We start from the raw sequence: 20,668 nt of genomic DNA, 5'->3' as shown, positions 1-20,668 counted from the left end.
CTTAGCTTCCCTTTCTTACCAAATCTCATCACCCCTTTCATTGGCGACACTTTCAAGAACACCCAATCATTAACTTGAAATTCCAAGTCTCGCCGGCGGTTGTCCGCATAAGACTTTTGGCGACTTTGGACTGTCAACAACCGATCTCGAATCACCTTGACCTTTTCTATTGCTTGTTGGATCAATTCAGTGCCTACTAATTGTGCTTCTCCTATTTCGAACCCTCCGATTGGAGATCTACATTTCCTTCCATATAAAGCTTCATATGGGGCCATTTGTATACTAGAATGATAGTTGTTGTTATATGCAAACTCAATTAGTGGTAAATGATCATCCCGACTACCACCAAAATCCAGCACACACGCTTGTAGCATATCTTCCACGGTCTGAATAGTGCGCTTGGCTTGCCCATCGGTCTGCAGATGAAATGTCGTGCTAAATTTCACTTGCCTGCCCAACCCTTCTTGAAAAGACTTCCAAAACTTGGTTGTAAACTATGCTCCTCTATCCGTGATAATAGACAATGGAATACCATGGAGTCGCACAATTTCCTTGAGATACAGCCTTGCATAGTCTTCTACTGAGTACGTGGTTCTAACTGGAAGAAAATGGGATGCTTTTGTCAATCTATCCACGATGGCCCATACAGAATCATATTTACCACGAGAACGGGGTAATCCCACGATGAAATCCATGTTGATCACTTCCCATTTCCAAGTAGGTATTTCTATCGCTTGCAATAAGCCTCCTGGCTTCTGATGTTCCGCTTTTACTTGTTGACAGTTTGGACATTGAGCTACAAATTCTGCTATGTCTCTCTTCCTGCCTTCCCACCAATACATCATCTTGAGATCATGATACATTTTGGTCGCACCTGGATGAATAGAATACCGGGAACAATGTGCTTCTTCTAGAATTCGTTGGCGCAATTCCGCCACATTCGGCATACATAACCTGCCTCGGTATCTAAGAATTCCATCAATAGAAACTTCAAACGGAGACTTTTCTTTCTCATGAGATGTGTCTCTCTAACGACATAACTGAGGATCTTCACATTGCTGTTCCTTCACTTCCATGTCCAAGGGCGAAATTGTGGAATCTTTAATATTAATGTCTGCATCACCCGAATCAAGTATACCCACTCCACGATTAGCCAATCGATGAAGTTCTTGAACCATTTCTTTCCTTTCCGGAGGGATTTCACATAAACTGCCCATTGATCGGCGGCTAAGAGCATCGGCTACTACATTCGCCTTCCCGGGGTGGTATAGGATGTCAACATCATAATCTTTTAATAATTCTAACCACCGCAGGTTCAACTCCCTTTGCTTGAAGATGTACTGGAGGCTCTTGTGATTTGTATAGATATCAACATGCACACCATACAAATAATGTCTCCATATTTTTAAGGCATAAATGACCGCAGCCAATTCGAGGTCATGAGTCGGATAATTATTTTCATGTTTCCGCAATCGTCTCGAATCATATGCAATAACCTTACCATACTGCATCAATACGCATCCCAATCCGACACCCGAAGCATCACAATACACAACATAGCCATCTGACCCTTCTGGAAGTGTTAAAACTGGAGCTGAGGTCAACCTGTTTTTCAACTCTTGGAAACTACGTTCGCAAGCATCGTTCCATTGGAACTTAACTGTCTTCTGAGTTAGCTTCGTCAATGGGGCTAAAATAGATGAAAATCCCTCTACAAACCTCCTATAATAGCCTGCCAAACCAAGAAAACTACGAACTTCTGTCGGTGTCGTAGGCCTTGGCCAAGTCTTCACAACTTCAATTTTCTGAGTGTCGACTCGAATGCCATCATATGAAATAATACGGCCTAGAAATGTTACAGAATTTAGCCAAAACTCACACTTTGAAAATTTTGCATACAATTCTTTGGCTCGAAGAATGCCAAGAACAATTCTCAAATGATCTGCATGTTCTGATTTTGTGCGAGAATACACCAGCATATCATCAATAAACACTATCACAAATAGATCTAAGAGAGGCCTGAATATGTTGTTCATCAAATTCATAAATACAGCCGGAGTATTAGTCAACCTGAACGACATTACTCGGAATTCATAGTGGCCATATCTCGTTCTGAAAGCTGTTTTAGGAATATCCGCTTCTCTAACTCTCACTTGATGGTAGTCCGACCTCAACTCTATTTTTGAAAACCACTTGGCACCTTGCAATTGATCGAATAGGTCATCGATCCTAGGAAGAGGATATCGGTTCTTTATTGTCACATTGTTCAATTGCCTGTAGTCGATACACATTCGTAGGGATCCATCTTTCTTTCTCACAAACAAGACCGGTGCTCCCCACGGTGATGAACTGGGTCTAATGAATCCCTTCTCGAGCAAGTCTTTCAACTGTGTCTTTAGCTCTTTTAATTCTGCCGGAGCCATTCGATACGGAGGAATAGAAATAGGCTTGGTGTCCGGCAATACATCAATAGCGAAATCAATTTCCCTTTCTGGTGGAAGACCTGGAAGTCCATCTGGGAATACGTCTGGAAATTCATTCACTACTGGAACTGACTGGAAAGTTGGCAGCTTTGCCTCGGTGTCATGAACCCGGACTAAGTCATAAATATAGCCCTTGGCTATCATCTTCCTTGCCTTGAGGTAGGAAATAAACCTACCCTTTGGAGACGCAGTATTACCCTTCCATTCAAGCACGGGCTCTTCCGGAAATTGAAATCGAACCACTTTCGTCCGACAACAAACATTAGCATAACATGATGCCAACCAATCCATCCCTATGATTACATCAAAATCTATCATTTCCAGTTCAATCAAGTCAGCTTGGGTCTGACGATCACATATCACAATAACACAATTTCTGTATACTTGTCTTGCTATCACAGGTTCACCAACCGGAGTAAGCACCTCAAAGGGTTTAATGGACTCGGGTTTCACCCCAATACAACCGGCAACATATGGAGTAATATAATAAAATGTAGAACTCGGATCTATCAATGCATACACATCACGAGAGAATATAGACAATATACCTGTGACTACATCCGGAGAAGACTCGAGATCCTGTCGTCCAGCTAAAGCATATACACGGGGTTGAGTGGCATCTGAAGTAGATGCTGCCCCTCGGCCTCTACCTCGGACTGCTGTCATCTGGGGAGTCTGCCCTGCGGGGCGTGCTGAGGAAGAACCGGCGGCTGAACCTGTGAACTGAACCCCACCTCTACCATACCGTGAGGGACAATCTCGCATCAAATGCCTCGTTTGCCCATAAACATAACAATCATCAGTGTCCTGATAACACGGCCCAGAGTGTAATTTACGGCACTGACTGCATCGTGGTACTGAGGGTCGTCTTAGACTGTAATCACCCCCAAACTGTGAACCCGAAGCTCTGACCCTGTCCTGATGGAAAAGAGCGATCAAATACCCTATCTGGGAACCGGGGAGGTGCACTTGTCGCTGACTGGCCTGAATGTCGAGAATAAGTCTGCCTCGGTCCCCCTCTGTACTCACTTCCTGTGCCCATAGATCTAGCCCTTTTGCTTTGCCTTCTATCACCGTCGCGATCACCCCTTTGTTGTTGTTGTCACCCTTCCAAATTCTGAGCATGGGCCTGTATCCGGGAAATGTCCATCCCGTCTTACAAAAAGGCTGTCAAACAATCTCTAAATAAATGGGATCCCAAACCACTCACAAATCTATGTACCCGATCTCCCATGTCGGCCACCATAGTCGGAGCATATCTAGCCAAAGAATTGAATTGCATGCTATACTCCCGGGCACTCATATTTCCCTGCCTCAAATTCAGAAATCTATCCGCTCTAGCTCGGCGGACCTAGGGTGGCAAATAATGACGAATAAAAGCATCTACGAACTCTTGCCAAACCGGAAGAGGTGCATACTCTCCTCTTGATAACACCCAATTTTTTTACCATAACACCGCCACATCCCGGAGTCTATAGGATGCCAACTCCACGGATTTGGTTTCGGAGGCATGGACAATCTTCAATGTCCTAAATATTTAATCGATAAAACCTTGTGGGTCTTCCTCCGGCTTTGACCTGAAGAATTCCGGGGGATTTAGACTCATAAAATCACGGGCTTTAGTACTCGCTGCCGGTCGCTTGGACCCACATTCTGCCATTGTGCCTGCGCGGCAACCAATTAGGTCAATAACTGGATGGCCTCGGTCATTTGTTGACCCGAAGCAACTGGCGGAGGAATTGGAGCTGGGGCTCCTCCTTGTTCTTCTACATTAGGCGGGGTAGAAGAAGTATTTGACAAGGCCTCGTTGTGTGATTCACCTTCTTCTATATTCATTGGAGGTTCTCTTTCTGCCCGCCTCTTTGTCGTAGTCTTGCCCTTCTGGGTGGCTGTAGCTTTCCCCTTTGGCGGCATTCTGAAATCATAACACATTATTAGGGAGGATAAAATCTTATATACGGCTCTACCGCACAATCTCATAGAAGAAAGATGGTCAATTATTCGTAAATGCCCTGTAGCCCCTTATTTATTGATGTGGCATGCTACACACCATAAACAAGACTCTACTAGACACGGCTCGTAGACACTTCCTAGGACCGAACTGCTCTGATACCACTTTTGTTACGACCCAACTAGGGGCTGCGACGGATACCCGGGGCTAACCACAGAGCACCGCTCGTACTATTACTTCCTAGGCTTATTTAACAATCATTTATCCGATTCATGCTCAATTTATAATAAAACCTACTTTCATTTGGAAACAAAAATATTTTATACACATGAGCCCTTGGGCTAACAAAATAATATATATACATATACCATTACACCATAACCACGCCACGAAACCACATGACCCACATCGAGTATCTACGAGCCTCTAAGAGATGACATCTACAACTGTACACAAAAGAATCATCACAGGCACCTCCGGGACAATGGAGGGCTTTCAGTCAGCTAGCAGCCTCTAAGAATCCGGAGCAAGATCTCCTCCCTGTCTACCTGTGGGCATGAACACAGAGTCCAAAGAAAAAGGACGTCAGCACGAATATTGTACTGAGTATGTAAGGCAGGAATGAAATTAATAAACATAGTAGAAAGATCAGGAGTCATGAGACAAAGATATAACCTGCACGAGTGTCATAGGCAATTGTATTACTTTCATATTTCACATTTTGCATCATCATAGTATACACGTTATCACATCCCATACATCATCACGTACATCATCATATAAATCATCACATCATAACCTGTATCGTCACCCGCGTTCGGGTAACCCTCATATGCCGCCCACTAGTGGTGATCATGCCCGGTCCTCTCGGCTCGGTGTAAACATAGCAGCCCGCATTAGCGGTGACATGCCCGGCCATATAGGCACGGTGGAATCATAAGCATCCCGCCTTAGCGGTGACATGACCGGCCATATAGGCGCAGTGGAAATCTTATCATCACAACATCAATCATAACACGTCATTATTATACATTTCATGCCATAGCATCATATTATCATTTCTTAGTATTCCATGTATCCCATAGTTATATTACAAATTAGGATTTCTAATCATCTTATTGTCATAACATATATTATCATTAAGAGCATACATTAGGCTTTAAGACAACCACACTATGTCGGGGTGACGTAAGGTCGTGAACCCCCGATTGTATTATGTACATTCATGAGTATCATGCCTCGCCTTGAAGGGAATAAAACATAAGGCGAGTGTTAACAACAATAACATCAGTTGCATTGTAGGAACATCGTGCCACAAGTTCTTGAATGCTATACTCTAGCTCATTGTCATCATTATTATGCTCATGGGTGATTTAATATATAGAAGGACTCATAAGCTTCATCTTATAGAAGGATTATGGAAAACTTGAAGGATTCATGCCTTTGGAAAGAAGAGTTAAGACTCACATACCTTTCTCGTTTAAGCGATCTAGCGTTCGCTTGTTCTCCTTCAATGTTACGCCTCTACCTTCAAAAGAGGATTCGTACTAACATTAGTCCATTAGCCATAAGAACGCATTACTACTCTAGAGAAAATTGGGTGGCACTTCCTTTGTTTATACTACCTTTCCCACGTTCTATCTCAACTCCCAACATTTACAACAACACTCACCATATCACAAGCAACAATCATCATTTATATACTTTGAGTAAAATCCACCATTTCTCTCCAATTTCCTCACATTTATGGTTATAGGTTCGCTATCGTATTTTCCCATGTATCACACTTATCTCATGGTCTACATGTCATTTATAACGCATTCATACTCACAACACACTAACATTCATGATTCAATTCCACTATCATTCAATAGTGGCACTATTCACCCATTCAAGACCCATTTCCCATGTCTCTCTACAATTCAAGCTTCTTAGTCTTCTAATACCTTAAACAACATGATAAAGTCATGAAACATACCTTAGATGGTGGTTGAACAAGTCTTGAGTTGAATTACTTCACTTGCACAAAACCCTTGTTCCACCTTCCATGGAATTTCTTAACTTAGATGATCCTTGATGGGTTTCTTACACTTGGTTTTTGTGGATTGATGAAGTTGATCTTAATTCTTTACTTGAATTCTTGGTTTGGAAGAGTTTGGAATGTTCTAGAGAGAGGTTGGGTCGTGGAGTGAGAAGAGGAAATAAATAAAATGAACTTGAATCATTTTTTTTATAAAGTTGAAATCTGTCCTGATGCCATTATACGGTCCATTATACGGTCTGTATAAATTTATACGGTCTGTATAATTGACCGTAAAACTGCTCCAGTGGCTACCCTTTTTCTATGTCAACTTGACGGTTCATTTTACGGGTCGTATAATTTTATACGGTCCGTATAATCTACCGTAAAACCCACCTTTCCTCAACCTTTTTCTGTGACACTTCTACGGTTCATTATATGGCCGTAAAACTAATATACGGTCCGTATAATCGACCGTATAATCCACCAGTTCACTGAATCTTATTTCCATCACTTCGTTTCATCTCCGATCCTTATGGAACCTTCTTAACAATTGTTCAACACTTTAATACCAACCTACGGGACGTTATCACTTGTCTCAAAACACCGTATACGCTATGACCTTTGTTAGCCTATTCACTGTATACTAACGGAAGAATTTTCGAGGTGTAACATTCTCCCCCCTTTTGGAACATTCGTCCTCGAATGTTAAGCACTCGGGATTCTAAGAAATTTTTTCCAGAGTTTCCCTTGTAATTCGGCATTACCAACCTGTCACAGCAACCCATAACATCATCGCCTCACAAGGCTATATCACAATATCAACATATCTATGGCCACACACGACCAAAAGCATAAAATAAAGTGTACATATCTCATCTCATCGGCGTTTCCTCTTGAATCTCTTCCGGGGGTTGGAACAAATGGGGGTACTTGGATCTCATTTTCTCTTCCGCTTCCCAAGTCATTTCTTCCTGAATGTTGTTCCGCCATAGGACTTTGACTGATGCTACCTCTTTATTTTGAAGCCTTCGCACTTGTCTATCTAAAATAGCAATAGGCACTTCTTCGTATGTTAGCTTCTCTGTCACTTGCACATCCTCTATCGGGTCAATCTTTGTGGGATCTCCGATACATTTGCGGAGCATCGAAACATGGAATACTGGATGGACTGATTCAAGCTCCAAAGGCAATTCCAATTCATAAGCTACCTATCCTACCTTGCGGATGATTTTGTAGGGTCCGATGTATCTAGGACTTAGCTTCCCTTTCTTACCAAATCTCATCACCCCTTTCATTGGCGACACTTTCAAGAACACCCAATCATTAACTTGAAATTCCAAGTCTCGCCGGCGGTTGTCCGCATAAGACTTTTGGCGACTTTGGACTGTCAACAACCGATCTCGAATCACCTTGACCTTTTCTATTGCTTGTTGGATCAATTCAGTGCCTACTAATTGTGCTTCTCCTATTTCGAACCCTCCGATTGGAGATCTACATTTCCTTCCATATAAAGCTTCATATGGGGCCATTTGTATACTAGAATGATAGTTGTTGTTATATGCAAACTCAATTAGTGGTAAATGATCATCCCGACTACCACCAAAATCCAGCACACACGCTTGTAGCATATCTTCCACGGTCTGAATAGTGCGCTTGGCTTGCCCATCGGTCTGCAGATGAAATGTCGTGCTAAATTTCACTTGCCTGCCCAACCCTTCTTGAAAAGACTTCCAAAACTTGGTTGTAAACTATGCTCCTCTATCCGTGATAATAGACAATGGAATACCATGGAGTCGCACAATTTCCTTGAGATACAGCCTTGCATAGTCTTCTACTGAGTACGTGGTTCTAACTGGAAGAAAATGGGATGCTTTTGTCAATCTATCCACGATGGCCCATACAGAATCATATTTACCACGAGAACGGGGTAATCCCACGATGAAATCCATGTTGATCACTTCCCATTTCCAAGTAGGTATTTCTATCGCTTGCAATAAGCCTCCTGGCTTCTGATGTTCCGCTTTTACTTGTTGACAGTTTGGACATTGAGCTACAAATTCTGCTATGTCTCTCTTCCTGCCTTCCCACCAATACATCATCTTGAGATCATGATACATTTTGGTCGCACCTGGATGAATAGAATACCGGGAACAATGTGCTTCTTCTAGAATTCGTTGGCGCAATTCCGCCACATTCGGCATACATAACCTGCCTCGGTATCTAAGAATTCCATCAATAGAAACTTCAAACGGAGACTTTTCTTTCTCATGAGATGTGTCTCTCTAACGACATAACTGAGGATCTTCACATTGCTGTTCCTTCACTTCCATGTCCAAGGGCGAAATTGTGGAATCTTTAATATTAATGTCTGCATCACCCGAATCAAGTATACCCACTCCACGATTAGCCAATCGATGAAGTTCTTGAACCATTTCTTTCCTTTCCGGAGGGATTTCACATAAACTGCCCATTGATCGGCGGCTAAGAGCATCGGCTACTACATTCGCCTTCCCGGGGTGGTATAGGATGTCAACATCATAATCTTTTAATAATTCTAACCACCGCAGGTTCAACTCCCTTTGCTTGAAGATGTACTGGAGGCTCTTGTGATTTGTATAGATATCAACATGCACACCATACAAATAATGTCTCCATATTTTTAAGGCATAAATGACCGCAGCCAATTCGAGGTCATGAGTCGGATAATTATTTTCATGTTTCCGCAATCGTCTCGAATCATATGCAATAACCTTACCATACTGCATCAATACGCATCCCAATCCGACACCCGAAGCATCACAATACACAACATAGCCATCTGACCCTTCTGGAAGTGTTAAAACTGGAGCTGAGGTCAACCTGTTTTTCAACTCTTGGAAACTACGTTCGCAAGCATCGTTCCATTGGAACTTAACTGTCTTCTGAGTTAGCTTCGTCAATGGGGCTAAAATAGATGAAAATCCCTCTACAAACCTCCTATAATAGCCTGCCAAACCAAGAAAACTACGAACTTCTGTCGGTGTCGTAGGCCTTGGCCAAGTCTTCACAACTTCAATTTTCTGAGTGTCGACTCGAATGCCATCATATGAAATAATACGGCCTAGAAATGTTACAGAATTTAGCCAAAACTCACACTTTGAAAATTTTGCATACAATTCTTTGGCTCGAAGAATGCCAAGAACAATTCTCAAATGATCTGCATGTTCTGATTTTGTGCGAGAATACACCAGCATATCATCAATAAACACTATCACAAATAGATCTAAGAGAGGCCTGAATATGTTGTTCATCAAATTCATAAATACAGCCGGAGTATTAGTCAACCTGAACGACATTACTCGGAATTCATAGTGGCCATATCTCGTTCTGAAAGCTGTTTTAGGAATATCCGCTTCTCTAACTCTCACTTGATGGTAGTCCGACCTCAACTCTATTTTTGAAAACCACTTGGCACCTTGCAATTGATCGAATAGGTCATCGATCCTAGGAAGAGGATATCGGTTCTTTATTGTCACATTGTTCAATTGCCTGTAGTCGATACACATTCGTAGGGATCCATCTTTCTTTCTCACAAACAAGACCGGTGCTCCCCACGGTGATGAACTGGGTCTAATGAATCCCTTCTCGAGCAAGTCTTTCAACTGTGTCTTTAGCTCTTTTAATTCTGCCGGAGCCATTCGATACGGAGGAATAGAAATAGGCTTGGTGTCCGGCAATACATCAATAGCGAAATCAATTTCCCTTTCTGGTGGAAGACCTGGAAGTCCATCTGGGAATACGTCTGGAAATTCATTCACTACTGGAACTGACTGGAAAGTTGGCAGCTTTGCCTCGGTGTCATGAACCCGGACTAAGTCATAAATATAGCCCTTGGCTATCATCTTCCTTGCCTTGAGGTAGGAAATAAACCTACCCTTTGGAGACGCAGTATTACCCTTCCATTCAAGCACGGGCTCTTCCGGAAATTGAAATCGAACCACTTTCGTCCGACAACAAACATTAGCATAACATGATGCCAACCAATCCATCCCTATGATTACATCAAAATCTATCATTTCCAGTTCAATCAAGTCAGCTTGGGTCTGACGATCACATATCACAATAACACAATTTCTGTATACTTGTCTTGCTATCACAGGTTCACCAACCGGAGTAAGCACCTCAAAGGGTTTAATGGACTCGGGTTTCACCCCAATACAACCGGCAACATATGGAGTAATATAATAAAATGTAGAACTCGGATCTATCAATGCATACACATCACGAGAGAATATAGACAATATACCTGTGACTACATCCGGAGAAGACTCGAGATCCTGTCGTCCAGCTAAAGCATATACACGGGGTTGAGTGGCATCTGAAGTAGATGCTGCCCCTCGGCCTCTACCTCGGACTGCTGTCATCTGGGGAGTCTGCCCTGCGGGGCGTGCTGAGGAAGAACCGGCGGCTGAACCTGTGAACTGAACCCCACCTCTACCATACCGTGAGGGACAATCTCGCATCAAATGCCTCGTTTGCCCATAAACATAACAATCATCAGTGTCCTGATAACACGGCCCAGAGTGTAATTTGCGGCACTGACTGCATCGTGGTACTGAGGGTCGTCTTAGACTGTAATCACCCCCAAACTGTGAACCCGAAGCTCTGACCCTGTCCTGATGGAAAAGAGCGATCAAATACCCTATCTGGGAACCGGGGAGGTGCACTTGTCGCTGACTGGCCTGAATGTCGAGAATAAGTCTGCCTCGGTCCCCCTCTGTACTCACTTCCTGTGCCCATAGATCTAGCCCTTTTGCTTTGCCTTCTATCACCGTCGCGATCACCCCTTTGTTGTTGTTGTCACCCTTCCAAATTCTGAGCATGGGCCTGTATCCGGGAAATGTCCATCCCGTCTTACAAAAAGGCTGTCAAACAATCTCTAAATAAATGGGATCCCAAACCACTCACAAATCTATGTACCCGATCTCCCATGTCGGCCACCATAGTCGGAGCATATCTAGCCAAAGAATTGAATTGCATGCTATACTCCCGGGCACTCATATTTCCCTGCCTCAAATTCAGAAATCTATCCGCTCTAGCTCGGCGGACCTAGGGTGGCAAATAATGACGAATAAAAGCATCTACGAACTCTTGCCAAACCGGAAGAGGTGCATACTCTCCTCTTGATAACACCCAATTTTTTTACCATAACACCGCCACATCCCGGAGTCTATAGGATGCCAACTCCACGGATTTGGTTTCGGAGGCATGGACAATCTTCAATGTCCTAAATATTTAATCGATAAAACCTTGTGGGTCTTCCTCCGGCTTTGACCTGAAGAATTCCGGGGGATTTAGACTCATAAAATCACGGGCTTTAGTACTCGCTGCCGGTCGCTTGGACCCACATTCTGCCATTGTGCCTGCGCGGCAACCAATTAGGTCAATAACTGGATGGCCTCGGTCATTTGTTGACCCGAAGCAACTGGCGGAGGAATTGGAGCTGGGGCTCCTCCTTGTTCTTCTACATTAGGCGGGGTAGAAGAAGTATTTGACAAGGCCTCGTTGTGTGATTCACCTTCTTCTATATTCATTGGAGGTTCTCTTTCTGCCCGCCTCTTTGTCGTAGTCTTGCCCTTCTGGGTGGCTGTAGCTTTCCCCTTTGGCGGCATTCTGAAATCATAACACATTATTAGGGAGGATAAAATCTTATATACGGCTCTACCGCACAATCTCATAGAAGAAAGATGGTCAATTATTCGTAAATGCCCTGTAGCCCCTTATTTATTGATGTGGCATGCTACACACCATAAACAAGACTCTACTAGACACGGCTCGTAGACACTTCCTAGGACCGAACTGCTCTGATACCACTTTTGTTACGACCCAACTAGGGGCTGCGACGGATACCCGGGGCTAACCACAGAGCACCGCTCGTACTATTACTTCCTAGGCTTATTTAACAATCATTTATCCGATTCATGCTCAATTTATAATAAAACCTACTTTCATTTGGAAACAAAAATATTTTATACACATGAGCCCTTGGGCTAACAAAATAATATATATACATATACCATTACACCATAACCACGCCACGAAACCACATGACCCACATCGAGTATCTACGAGCCTCTAAGAGATGACATCTACAACTGTACACAAAAGAATCATCACAGGCACCTCCGGGACAATGGAGGGCTTTCAGTCAGCTAGCAGCCTCTAAGAATCCGGAGCAAGATCTCCTCCCTGTCTACCTGTGGGCATGAACACAGAGTCCAAAGAAAAAGGACGTCAGCACGAATATTGTACTGAGTATGTAAGGCAGGAATGAAATTAATAAACATAGTAGAAAGATCAGGAGTCATGAGACAAAGATATAACCTGCACGAGTGTCATAGGCAATTGTATTACTTTCATATTTCACATTTTGCATCATCATAGTATACACGTTATCACATCCCATACATCATCACGTACATCATCATATAAATCATCACATCATAACCTGTATCGTCACCCGCGTTCGGGTAACCCTCATATGCCGCCCACTAGTGGTGATCATGCCCGGTCCTCTCGGCTCGGTGTAAACATAGCAGCCCGCATTAGCGGTGACATGCCCGGCCATATAGGCACGGTGGAATCATAAGCATCCCGCCTTAGCGGTGACATGACCGGCCATATAGGCGCAGTGGAAATCTTATCATCACAACATCAATCATAACACGTCATTATTATACATTTCATGCCATAGCATCATATTATCATTTCTTAGTATTCCATGTATCCCATAGTTATATTACAAATTAGGATTTCTAATCATCTTATTGTCATAACATATATTATCATTAAGAGCATACATTAGGCTTTAAGACAACCACACTATGTCGGGGTGACGTAAGGTCGTGAACCCCCGATTGTATTATGTACATTCATGAGTATCATGCCTCGCCTTGAAGGGAATAAAACATAAGGCGAGTGTTAACAACAATAACATCAGTTGCATTGTAGGAACATCGTGCCACAAGTTCTTGAATGCTATACTCTAGCTCATTGTCATCATTATTATGCTCATGGGTGATTTAATATATAGAAGGACTCATAAGCTTCATCTTATAGAAGGATTATGGAAAACTTGAAGGATTCATGCCTTTGGAAAGAAGAGTTAAGACTCACATACCTTTCTCGTTTAAGCGATCTAGCGTTCGCTTGTTCTCCTTCAATGTTACGCCTCTACCTTCAAAAGAGGATTCGTACTAACATTAGTCCATTAGCCATAAGAACGCATTACTACTCTAGAGAAAATTGGGTGGCACTTCCTTTGTTTATACTACCTTTCCCACGTTCTATCTCAACTCCCAACATTTACAACAACACTCACCATATCACAAGCAACAATCATCATTTATATACTTTGAGTAAAATCCACCATTTCTCTCCAATTTCCTCACATTTATGGTTATAGGTTCGCTATCGTATTTTCCCATGTATCACACTTATCTCATGGTCTACATGTCATTTATAACGCATTCATACTCACAACACACTAACATTCATGATTCAATTCCACTATCATTCAATAGTGGCACTATTCACCCATTCAAGACCCATTTCCCATGTCTCTCTACAATTCAAGCTTCTTAGTCTTCTAATACCTTAAACAACATGATAAAGTCATGAAACATACCTTAGATGGTGGTTGAACAAGTCTTGAGTTGAATTACTTCACTTGCACAAAACCCTTGTTCCACCTTCCATGGAATTTCTTAACTTAGATGATCCTTGATGGGTTTCTTACACTTGGTTTTTGTGGATTGATGAAGTTGATCTTAATTCTTTACTTGAATTCTTGGTTTGGAAGAGTTTGGAATGTTCTAGAGAGAGGTTGGGTCGTGGAGTGAGAAGAGGAAATAAATAAAATGAACTTGAATCATTTTTTTTATAAAGTTGAAATCTGTCCTGATGCCATTATACGGTCCATTATACGGTCTGTATAAATTTATACGGTCTGTATAATTGACCGTAAAACTGCTCCAGTGGCTACCCTTTTTCTATGTCAACTTGACGGTTCATTTTACGGGTCGTATAATTTTATACGGTCCGTATAATCTACCGTAAAACCCACCTTTCCTCAACCTTTTTCTGTGACACTTCTACGGTTCATTATATGGCCGTAAAACTAATATACGGTCCGTATAATCGACCGTATAATCCACCAGTTCACTGAATCTTATTTCCATCACTTCGTTTCATCTCCGATCCTTATGGAACCTTCTTAACAATTGTTCAACACTTTAATACCAACCTACGGGACGTTATCACTTGTCTCAAAACACCGTATACGCTATGACCTTTGTTAGCCTATTCACTGTATACTAACGGAAGAATTTTCGAGGTGTAACATTCTCCCCCCTTTTGGAACATTCGTCCTCGAATGTTAAGCACTCGGGATTCTAAGAAATTTTTTCCAGAGTTTCCCTTGTAATTCGGCATTACCAACCTGTCACAGCAACCCATAACATCATCGCCTCACAAGGCTATATCACAATATCAACATATCTATGGCCACACACGACCAAAAGCATAAAATAAAGTGTACATATCTCATCTCATCGGCGTTTCCTCTTGAATCTCTTCCGGGGGTTGGAACAAATGGGGGTACTTGGATCTCATTTTCTCTTCCGCTTCCCAAGTCATTTCTTCCTGAATGTTGTTCCGCCATAGGACTTTGACTGATGCTACCTCTTTATTTTGAAGCCTTCGCACTTGTCTATCTAAAATAGCAATAGGCACTTCTTCGTATGTTAGCTTCTCTGTCACTTGCACATCCTCTATCGGGTCAATCTTTGTGGGATCTCCGATACATTTGCGGAGCATCGAAACATGGAATACTGGATGGACTGATTCAAGCTCCAAAGGCAATTCCAATTCATAAGCTACCTATCCTACCTTGCGGATGATTTTGTAGGGTCCGATGTATCTAGGACTTAGCTTCCCTTTCTTACCAAATCTCATCACCCCTTTCATTGGCGACACTTTCAAGAACACCCAATCATTAACTTGAAATTCCAAGTCTCGCCGGCGGTTGTCCGCATAAGACTTTTGGCGACTTTGGACTGTCAACAACCGATCTCGAATCACCTTGACCTTTTCTATTGCTTGTTGGATCAATTCAGTGCCTACTAATTGTGCTTCTCCTATTTCGAACCCTCCGATTGGAGATCTACATTTCCTTCCATATAAAGCTTCATATGGGGCCATTTGTATACTAGAATGATAGTTGTTGTTATATGCAAACTCAATTAGTGGTAAATGATCATCCCGACTACCACCAAAATCCAGCACACACGCTTGTAGCATATCTTCCACGGTCTGAATAGTGCGCTTGGCTTGCCCATCGGTCTGCAGATGAAATGTCGTGCTAAATTTCACTTGCCTGCCCAACCCTTCTTGAAAAGACTTCCAAAACTTGGTTGTAAACTATGCTCCTCTATCCGTGATAATAGACAATGGAATACCATGGAGTCGCACAATTTCCTTGAGATACAGCCTTGCATAGTCTTCTACTGAGTACGTGGTTCTAACTGGAAGAAAATGGGATGCTTTTGTCAATCTATCCACGATGGCCCATATAGAATCATATTTACCACGAGAACGGGGTAATCCCACGATGAAATCCATGTTGATCACTTCCCATTTCCAAGTAGGTATTTCTATCGCTTGCAATAAGCCTCCTGGCTTCTGATGTTCCGCTTTTACTTGTTGACAGTTTGGACATTGAGCTACAAATTCTGCTATGTCTCTCTTCCTGCCTTCCCACCAATACATCATCTTGAGATCATGATACATTTTGGTCGCACCTGGATGAATAGAATACCGGGAACAATGTGCTTCTTCTAGAATTCGTTGGCGCAATTCCGCCACATTCGGCATACATAACCTGCCTCGGTATCTAAGAATTCCATCAATAGAAACTTCAAACGGAGACTTTTCTTTCTCATGAGATGTGTCTCTCTAACGACATAACTGAGGATCTTCACATTGCTGTTCCTTCACTTCCATGTCCAAGGGCGAAATTGTGGAATCTTTAATATTAATGTCTGCATCACCCGAATCAAGTATACCCACTCCACGATTAGCCAATCGATGAAGTTCTTGAACCATTTCTTTCCTTTCCGGAGGGATTTCACATAAACTGCCCATTGATCGGCGGCTAAGAGCATCGGCTACTACATTCGCCTTCCCGGGGTGGTATAGGATGTCAACATCATAATCTTTTAATAATTCTAACCACCGCAGGTTCAACTCCCTTTGCTTGAAGATGTACTGGAGGCTCTTGTGATTTGTATAGATATCAACATGCACACCATACAAATAATGTCTCCATATTTTTAAGGCATAAATGACCGCAGCCAATTCGAGGTCATGAGTCGGATAATTATTTTCATGTTTCCGCAATCGTCTCGAATCATATGCAATAACCTTACCATACTGCATCAATACGCATCCCAATCCGACACCCGAAGCATCACAATACACAACATAGCCATCTGACCCTTCTGGAAGTGTTAAAACTGGAGCTGAGGTCAACCTGTTTTTCAACTCTTGGAAACTACGTTCGCAAGCATCGTTCCATTGGAACTTAACTGTCTTCTGAGTTAGCTTCGTCAATGGGGCTAAAATAGATGAAAATCCCTCTACAAACCTCCTATAATAGCCTGCCAAACCAAGAAAACTACGAACTTCTGTCGGTGTCGTAGGCCTTGGCCAAGTCTTCACAACTTCAATTTTCTGAGTGTCGACTCGAATGCCATCATATGAAATAATACGGCCTAGAAATGTTACAGAATTTAGCCAAAACTCACACTTTGAAAATTTTGCATACAATTCTTTGGCTCGAAGAATGCCAAGAACAATTCTCAAATGATCTGCATGTTCTGATTTTGTGCGAGAATACACCAGCATATCATCAATAAACACTATCACAAATAGATCTAAGAGAGGCCTGAATATGTTGTTCATCAAATTCATAAATACAGCCGGAGTATTAGTCAACCTGAACGACATTACTCGGAATTCATAGTGGCCATATCTCGTTCTGAAAGCTGTTTTAGGAATATCCGCTTCTCTAACTCTCACTTGATGGTAGTCCGACCTCAACTCTATTTTTGAAAACCACTTGGCACCTTGCAATTGATCGAATAGGTCATCGATCCTAGGAAGAGGATATCGGTTCTTTATTGTCACATTGTTCAATTGCCTGTAGTCGATACACATTCGTAGGGATCCATCTTTCTTTCTCACAAACAAGACCGGTGCTCCCCACGGTGATGAACTGGGTCTAATGAATCCCTTCTCGAGCAAGTCTTTCAACTGTGTCTTTAGCTCTTTTAATTCTGCCGGAGCCATTCGATACGGAGGAATAGAAATAGGCTTGGTGTCCGGCAATACATCAATAGCGAAATCAATTTCCCTTTCTGGTGGAAGACCTGGAAGTCCATCTGGGAATACGTCTGGAAATTCATTCACTACTGGAACTGACTGGAAAGTTGGCAGCTTTGCCTCGGTGTCATGAACCCGGACTAAGTCATAAATATAGCCCTTGGCTATCATCTTCCTTGCCTTGAGGTAGGAAATAAACCTACCCTTTGGAGACGCAGTATTACCCTTCCATTCAAGCACGGGCTCTTCCGGAAATTGAAATCGAACCACTTTCGTCCGACAACAAACATTAGCATAACATGATGCCAACCAATCCATCCCTATGATTACATCAAAATCTATCATTTCCAGTTCAATCAAGTCAGCTTGGGTCTGACGATCACATATCACAATAACACAATTTCTGTATACTTGTCTTGCTATCACAGGTTCACCAACCGGAGTAAGCACCTCAAAGGGTTTAATGGACTCGGGTTTCACCCCAATACAACCGGCAACATATGGAGTAATATAATAAAATGTAGAACTCGGATCTATCAATGCATACACATCACGAGAGAATATAGACAATATACCTGTGACTACATCCGGAGAAGACTCGAGATCCTGTCGTCCAGCTAAAGCATATACACGGGGTTGAGTGGCATCTGAAGTAGATGCTGCCCCTCGGCCTCTACCTCGGACTGCTGTCATCTGGGGAGTCTGCCCTGCGGGGCGTGCTGAGGAAGAACCGGCGGCTGAACCTGTGAACTGAACCCCACCTCTACCATACCGTGAGGGACAATCTCGCATCAAATGCCTCGTTTGCCCATAAACATAACAATCATCAGTGTCCTGATAACACGGCCCAGAGTGTAATTTGCGGCACTGACTGCATCGTGGTACTGACGGTCGTCTTAGACTGTAATCACCCCCAAACTGTGAACCCGAAGCTCTGACCCTGTCCTGATGGAAAAGAGCGATCAAATACCCTATCTGGGAACCGGGGAGGTGCACTTGTCGCTGACTGGCCTGAATGTCGAGAATAAGTCTGCCTCGGTCCCCCTCTGTACTCACTTCCTGTGCCCATAGATCTAGCCCTTTTGCTTTGCCTTCTATCACCGTCGCGATCACCCCTTTGTTGTTGTTGTCACCCTTCCAAATTCTGAGCATGGGCCTGTATCCGGGAAATGTCCATCCCGTCTTACAAAAAGGCTGTCAAACAATCTCTAAATAAATGGGATCCCAAACCACTCACAAATCTATGTACCCGATCTCCCATGTCGGCCACCATAGTCGGAGCATATCTAGCCAAAGAATTGAATTGCATGCTATACTCCCGGGCACTCATATTTCCCTGCCTCAAATTCAGAAATCTATCCGCTCTAGCTCGGCGGACCTAGGGTGGCAAATAATGACGAATAAAAGCATCTACGAACTCTTGCCAAACCGGAAGAGGTGCATACTCTCCTCTTGATAACACCCAATTTTTTTACCATAACACCGCCACATCCCGGAGTCTATAGGATGCCAACTCCACGGATTTGGTTTCGGAGGCATGGACAATCTTCAATGTCCTAAATATTTAATCGATAAAACCTTGTGGGTCTTCCTCCGGCTTTGACCTGAAGAATTCCGGGGGATTTAGACTCATAAAATCACGGGCTTTAGTACTCGCTGCCGGTCGCTTGGACCCACATTCTGCCATTGTGCCTGCGCGGCAACCAATTAGGTCAATAACTGGATGGCCTCGGTCATTTGTTGACCCGAAGCAACTGGCGGAGGAATTGGAGCTGGGGCTCCTCCTTGTTCTTCTACATTAGGCGGGGTAGAAGAAGTATTTGACAAGGCCTCGTTGTGTGATTCACCTTCTTCTATATTCATTGGAGGTTCTCTTTCTGCCCGCCTCTTTGTCGTAGTCTTGCCCTTCTGGGTGGCTGTAGCTTTCCCCTTTGGCGGCATTCTGAAATCATAACACATTATTAGGGAGGATAAAATCTTATATACGGCTCTACCGCACAATCTCATAGAAGAAAGATGGTCAATTATTCGTAAATGCCCTGTAGCCCCTTATTTATTGATGTGGCATGCTACACACCATAAACAAGACTCTACTAGACACGGCTCGTAGACACTTCCTAGGACCGAACTGCTCTGATACCACTTTTGTTACGACCCAACTAGGGGCTGCGACGGATACCCGGGGCTAACCACAGAGCACCGCTCGTACTATTACTTCCTAGGCTTATTTAACAATCATTTATCCGATTCATGCTCAATTTATAATAAAACCTACTTTCATTTGGAAACAAAAATATTTTATACACATGAGCCCTTGGGCTAACAAAATAATATATATACATATACCATTACACCATAACCACGCCACGAAACCACATGACCCACATCGAGTATCTACGAGCCTCTAAGAGATGACATCTACAACTGTACACAAAAGAATCATCACAGGCACCTCCGGGACAATGGAGGGCTTTCAGTCAGCTAGCAGCCTCTAAGAATCCGGAGCAAGATCTCCTCCCTGTCTACCTGTGGGCATGAACACAGAGTCCAAAGAAAAAGGACGTCAGCACGAATATTGTACTGAGTATGTAAGGCAGGAATGAAATTAATAAACATAGTAGAAAGATCAGGAGTCATGAGACAAAGATATAACCTGCACGAGTGTCATAGGCAATTGTATTACTTTCATATTTCACATTTTGCATCATCATAGTATACACGTTATCACATCCCATACATCATCACGTACATCATCATATAAATCATCACATCATAACCTGTATCGTCACC

The sequence above is a fragment of the Lycium barbarum genome, chromosome 2 (assembly GCF_019175385.1).
Source record: "Lycium barbarum isolate Lr01 chromosome 2, ASM1917538v2, whole genome shotgun sequence".
In the NCBI taxonomy this organism is placed as follows: domain Eukaryota; kingdom Viridiplantae; phylum Streptophyta; class Magnoliopsida; order Solanales; family Solanaceae; genus Lycium; species Lycium barbarum.
The sequence above is the reverse complement of the archived record's forward strand: the minus strand, read 5'-3'. Positions refer to the sequence as shown.